Below are 6,993 nucleotides of genomic sequence, written 5' to 3'. Positions count from 1 at the left end.
ATAACTTCTGCCAATAATATTTCTCATGCATGAGACCCATAATAATCCCAGCAACCATGGCACCTGCACTCTAAAACAAACGATGCTAAATAGCACTAAAGTGGTTCTTGGCTCGTAATCAAAGAGGAACCATTTTAAGTGCCATATAGCACAAATGAAGTACCTGTGTAGAACCATGTTGTGCTATGTAGAACCAAATGTGTTATATGTGACCCCCGTATGGTTCTTCATAGGTGCTAAAAATGGTTCCTCTATGATTACGAGCCAAGAACCACTTTAAGTGCTATGTAGCACCGTTTGTTTTTAATGTGTGCATTCAGTCTTTAAAGGGGGTGGGGGGGTTATAGGTATTTCATGCATTCTGACTTCTTAAAACCGTTTAAGAGTTAGATTCCTCATGCTAAACATTGTATCAAGTCAGGGTTCGTACAAGTTCTTGAAAGTTTTTATTCGAACATGATAATTCATACATGGGCATTTTCAGTGCAGGAAGTACAGTTGAAGTCCTTATATGGGCACTTTAACCGGAATAGCGCACAAACACGTCAAGCAAGAGCTGACGCAAAATAAAAGTGACTAAAGAAGTGAGTTGTTGTTTGTGAGGTAAATTTAAGTTTGTTCAGCTTCCCAAACAACACAGTATGGAAATACGTTGAAGCATTGAAATCGGGCATTCTGAACCAGGTCATAAGTCGCAGGTGGTAAGTAAAACTGCATCAAATGTCATCATAAGTCCATCATAAGTTCTCCAGAGATACAGTAGTGGGATAATGTTTTGTGTGTGTTGCTTGCTTCGTATGCTTCGAGGCGGTCGGGTTTATTCAAAAAGAATTGGTGGAGCTGATCTTTCTTTTATAAATGTGATAAAACTAAAGACTCTTTGGATATATGAAGAATGTAATACAACTCTATAAGGACTTAAGATTAACATGAGATAAGCAGAAACAATGTGTGTTATGAGAGCTTAAAGGATTAGTCAATTCTCTTAAAAGAAAAATCCAGATAATTTACTCACCACCATGTCATCCAAAATGTTGATGTCTTTCTTTGTTCAGTCGAGAAGAAATTATGTTTTTTGATGAAAACATTGCAGGATTTTTCTCATTTTAATGGAGCCTTACATATAATACTTAACATAACACTTAACAGTTTTTTTCAACCGAGTTTCAAAGGACTATAAACAATTCCAAACGAGGCATAAGGGTCTTATCTAGCAAAACGATTGTCATTTTTGACAATAAAAATAACAAATATACACTTTTAAACCACAACTTCTCGTCATGTAGATCCGGTCGTGATGCGTCAGCGTGACCCCACGCAATACGTCATGACGTCAAGAGGTCACAGAGGACGAACGGGAAACTCCGCCCCAGTGTTTACAAGTGTGTTGAAAGAGGACCGTTCCGACGTTGTTGTATGTCAACTGATACTAATTCATGTCTTTGTGTCAGTTTATTGTTTACAATGGTCCGCAAATGTGCGTTTTATATATGTAACACGTGACCTCCCTACATCACTACGCATTTACGTTAGGTCGCGCTGGACCGAACCTACACGAAAAGTTGTGGTTTAAAAGGACATATTTTTTATTTTTCTTGTCAAAAATGACAATCGTATTGCTAGATAAGACCCTTATGCCTCGTTTGGGATCGTTTAGAGTCCTTTGAAACTTCTGAAAAAAACCATTAAGTGTTGAGTTAAGTATTAAATGTTGGGCTCTATTAAAGTCCATTAAAATGAGAAAACTCCTGCAATGTTTTCCTCAAAAAACATAATTTCTTCTGGACTGAACATAGAAAGACATCAACATTTTGGATGACATAGTGGTGAGTAAATTATCTGGATTTTTCTTTTAAGAAAATGGAATATTCCGTTAAGGCCAGATTTACTAAATGGGGTAAATTAGCGTGAGAGCGCATTTCCAAAAAAGCGCCAATGGGAGTGTTAATATCTGCGGGTTATTCACAAAAAAGCGCAAATTAGATAACACAGGCACAACAGCTGATTTCCATAATGACCAATGCAATCTACTAAGAGCAGCTCAAAATAGTTCAGGGTCGCAAATAAGCAAAGCTGATGCTCCTGCAGGTGCCAGAGATCTACTAACACCTGATGCCCTTGAGTTCAGCACCACAGACATTGCAGCGGAAAATTCAGGGTGTGTAATCAGAGTTAACAAAGCTATAGTACACTGAAAAGAACTGGAGGACAAAATGTTGGTATTGTGCTGGTATTGTGTGACTTCTAGTGTAACTACTCTTGAATTAGGGAAAACATGGAAGTGTTTGGTGGCTTCTAAATTCATCCCTGTTTGGATGCTAAGGAATCAATGGGGCTAGGCTAAACGCTAACATGTTCATGACGCATCATAGTAAAATATTAAATAAACAGTAAAATATAAAAAACGGTGGTGTTTTCCTTTAAATATCATATATGGATATAAGTATCATAAATTTCTAAAATAACACTTAATGCAATTTAATTGGAGATTCGAAATACTATTCTCATTAAAACAGAGACAGCTTATGCAACACAAGCACTTTTGGACCTGCTGGACACTGCGGCTGATCCCCAGACTGCATCTGAATGCTGGGGAGAGAGCCAACGCCTTTAACGCTGACCTTTAGGAAACAGATCTCAAAGCAAACACTTTTGCAGACAGAACTTAAAATCTGTATAGTGGAAGAAAAGTTAGTTGATGCTCATGCTGCACATCCGTGTGTATTAGTTTCAGTCGTGCATTGACTATTTATTTTAATTTCAGACACATTTTCTCTTACATAATACATGAAAAGGAAATGCTTTGGAGAGGTTCTACTAATAAAGCAATGCATTATATCACTCCTCCTGTTAAAACACATCAAGCTTTTAAAATTAGACCTCATAATTATATTAAACCTACACACGGTCACAGTGTCGTTTCAATTGGATAATTATTTGTTATACAATATCTCACACAACCGAAGAGACTAAAATGGTTTTTGTTATACCACATAAAACAAATCATAAACTCACCAGTCGTATTAAATGGTTCCTGGAATATCTGAATGTGATTTTGTGAGGTGAAATATTTTTGTATAATGATCACTAAACCGTATAACCGACACATTCGCATGCCAATTCGTATGTTTTTACGAGGTGGCTAATTCGTATTATTTCATACGACCACATTTGTATGTTTTAGTACGATTTGCTTTCGCCCGTGACTTCGGTGTTTTGGTTTCAATTTACTAATAATCATACGTTTTTGAATTATTTACTTCGTACGAATCATATGAATTAGCTAACTCGTAAAATACCTACGAATTAAGATCAGGCTGATATCCTATCCTTTCTGTTTTTCCTGTCAAATAATAAAATTATTACAAATAAAATAACTTTGATCAATAAAATCAATTAAAAATTTCGGATCTACAAAATATTTATCTTTGGAAGCGCTTTGGAAAGCAGAAGAAAGCGACACGTTACTAGTTTTTTAGCTTTTTAAATTTTTTCCAATAAATGGTCGGGACACAATCAACTTTGGCATCAAGTGGTGGGGACATGTTACACCCATCACACCCGCAAATTACACCTATAAATGGACACGCCCATGAGTGCATGATGAGTCATCCATATTTCTGGTTCATCTTTTTGAGGTAAAGAATACGCAAATAGACAGACTAGAATCACCCAGTCTTTACTTTTGATTATCTATAAATGTCTTTGTCTTGTATATGGCTTTATACTCCAAATTGTTACATTATGTGACTTCAAGCTGTGTATTTTGAAATATAATCTTACGTCAGAGAGTATTGTAAACTCTACTTTTGCTTTGCCTCGATATTGTTTGGCGTTAGAGCGAGAATTGCAGGCCAGAACCAAATTAAGCTTGATTATATTGATCAAGGACAGACATCGCTTCCAGTGTCACGGTGCTGTGCAAGTTGGTTTGTATTGAGTAAACACTCCCTGTCCGCCGAAGGTGTGTGTGTAATATTTACGAAGATATAGGGTGTGTGTGTGCACTGTAAAAATTCATTCTGCAGGCTTGTAGATTTTATGAAATTGAATATGTAAACTTTATTTAATAAAATTAATTTCATGTAGTTTGTTATTTTTTTTGTGTTAAAATTCTTTAAAAATGACTGGAATAAAAACAACTTATTGTTTTTGTGAAGGATTTAGCTATTCTTATTGTGTATCTGCGCATGTAGCGAATACTGAATAAATCCAACGTAATATTAATGAGCTGTTTTAAATCAAAAACCATTCCGGGTTGTATTGCAGGTCGTGAGCGCTGAGCAGACGGATTTAGGAAATATTTCTGTTATTGTGCCAAAATTCAAAGTTTTGAAAGCATTTCAGTCGAGAATGTATGTTTTTTAAACAAGAATCTGCAGTAGGTTCATAAAGATATCGCCTATTTAAACATTTCCTTCGAGTTTTGTGGCGATGGGAGCTCCAGATAATCAGCGGGAGCTCCGCGCGTAAATATACCGGACAACGTCGCCTCACCTCGGCCAGTGTCGCTGAAAATCTCCGCTGGCTGTGACGTCAATGTAGTGTTTAAACTGTGGATAAAATTCATTTCGGGTAAATTTAACGGGCAATCTTTAGTCTTATAAGTCTATAAGCAGGGTTTCTTTGTATAATTTGTTTGTAATTTGTAAATATTAATTACAATAAGGATTAATATGAACTGGGTTTGGACGTAACTTCAGCTTTAGGACCCAGGAGGTCGCATATCTAGGATGCATTCGTCGATTCGCATGCTGCGATTGGTGGTCCAGATTCAACTCATTTTGAGTGACAGAAAAACTGACCAATCATACTGTTCCTCTGAATGGGTGGGTTCTCTTATCACTAACTCTCATAGATATGTATCATGTATGTATCTATTATGACAAATTCTGCTCGCTCTCTCGCTTGGTTCGTATTATAAAAATAAATGTGACTTTACTGCGGTCTTTTTCGGTTTATTTAGTTTTGTGTTAATTATATCCACAAAGTATTCGAATAAATTGGTAATGTAAAACTATTCTTCGCTGTAAATTAATTGTGTGCTCAATTGCGACGCCCTGTGTTGAATTTTCCCGCGAGTACAGTATCATTACTGAGGGGAAATATAACATTATTCATTTAATTCCACAAAAGGTGAGTAAGATATTAAATGTATAAGTTGTCTTTTTAAAATGTTTAAGCTTTCTACATAATGTAAATTGAACATTCACTATTAATTTCGCGACCTATTATCTAAATTGTGTGTTCATGAAGGCCTGTAAAGTAACGTTACTGCAGCTTCCTGCAGGCAACGTGAAACATTGCTGAGGGAGAACTTTATTCACAACAAAAGGTGAGGAATATTATTAAATAAATATATTGTACATATTATATTGTGTATATAGTGTATGTGTGTGTATATACACATGTGAGTAACTTGGTTAACAAATAAATATGTGACTGTCGTGTGACAGAAAAAAATGTAGGGAAAAGATTTGCCCTAATTATAAATATAGATTATATATCTTTTCAAACATTTTTTGATATTATTTGTGATTCCAATGAGAATTTTTTTTATCAGTTTTCAATATTATTGCACATTTCAAACATACCTAATAAGCCACAAACTCAGATGAACTCCATTGCACATATCTTCCAGTTTTCTTTAAAACATTTTAATATACAAGTTTAATGTGTGGATTATTTCAATATTCAAGCTGTATACATTTATAAAGGTTTTAAGACATATTTGCTGTTTAATGTTGCAGGATAAAGATGAAGAGGCGGGACTTGAGCAGCTTGTGATGGCTGTAATTGTAAAGAATGGATCTTCTAGGAGTGGAAGCCCAAAGGATGCTGGGATTGTTATTGAGGCCTTAAAGGTGTTCACAGGGCATGCTTTATCCTTGGATCTATGCATTGAATCTCCAGTATCCCAGGCATCTTTTCAGGTGTTTCAGAAACTTTTCTTGGAGCTGGATTCTTCAAAGTTTATAAACTGATTACAGTACAGTAAGTCTAAACTGCTGTCTGATGTTCTGGTTGTTAATCAATGTAACAGAACACAAACATGGAACATTTCGTCGGGAAATGTGGACGGTTTTCTTTAAAGACTGTAAAATACTTTTTGAAGTTTACACTGTTACAAATACATCATTAAAATGAGATGCTTTCCTGTTCTTTTGACTGCAATAAAATAAGAATTGATTCATCTTTGTCTGTCATTCTGAAATCAGATATAATACTCATTACTAATAAAAATATTAATGGATGATGTTAAATTAAAATAGTATAATTGAATAGAATTTATTGTATAGTGCTAGGTCTTTGTCCTGTATACCCAATATTTTGTTTCAATTTAAATTAATTTCTAATTGCAAATTGCAGATTACCTTTTTGAATGGGTTACTATTAAAGAGTTTATGGAGTGATTCTAACACAATTTTTATTTATTGAATTTAATTAATGATATTGCTTGTAATCTGTTGCCACACTTTTATTGAGTAGATATCACATAATATTTTTTATTGTATAGTGCTAGATCTTTGTCTAGTATACCCAATATTTTTGTTTAAATTTTAATAAAAATTTTAATTGCAAATTGCAGTTTGGCTTTTTGAATATGTAAATATTAAGGAGTTTATAGAGTAAATCTAAATCAATATTGATTTGTTTAATGTAATTAATGATATTGCTTGTAATCTGTTGCCACAATTTTATTGAGTAGATGGGGCATATTATTTTTTACAGTGTGTGTGTATGTGGGCGTATGCACATTTTTACAGCCATCATCTGCTGTCGTACACCAGCTGCGGACTAGCAGAGGTTTCCACGACAACCAGCGTTTATGGACCATGGTTCAAATCACACACGTCCACTCACAGACACAAAGACAGATCCAGAAATATTACAAGCGCACATCAAACATTCATCTGAATAAAACATGAATTTTCAATGAATGTCTTCAATGAATTTTCAATGAATGTCTTCACACACAAACTCTGATGTTTT

At 34.8% G+C, this 6,993-nt stretch overlaps 1 long non-coding RNA gene across 1 annotated transcript; it reads left to right on the top strand.

Annotated features, from left to right (window-relative positions):
• Nucleotides 1-4,032: 4,032 nt before the first annotated feature.
• Nucleotides 4,033-6,193, top strand: LOC135757613 (uncharacterized). The gene is made up of 2 exons (XR_012336615.1): nt 4,033-5,335; nt 5,751-6,193. It is a non-coding gene; the product is annotated as an uncharacterized lncRNA (long non-coding RNA).
• Nucleotides 6,194-6,993: the final 800 nt, after the last annotated feature.

This window comes from Paramisgurnus dabryanus, chromosome 4 (genome assembly GCF_030506205.2).
Source record: "Paramisgurnus dabryanus chromosome 4, PD_genome_1.1, whole genome shotgun sequence".
NCBI classification, from domain to species: Eukaryota; Metazoa; Chordata; class Actinopteri; order Cypriniformes; family Cobitidae; genus Paramisgurnus; species Paramisgurnus dabryanus.
This window is presented reverse-complemented; position numbering and strand designations above follow the sequence as displayed.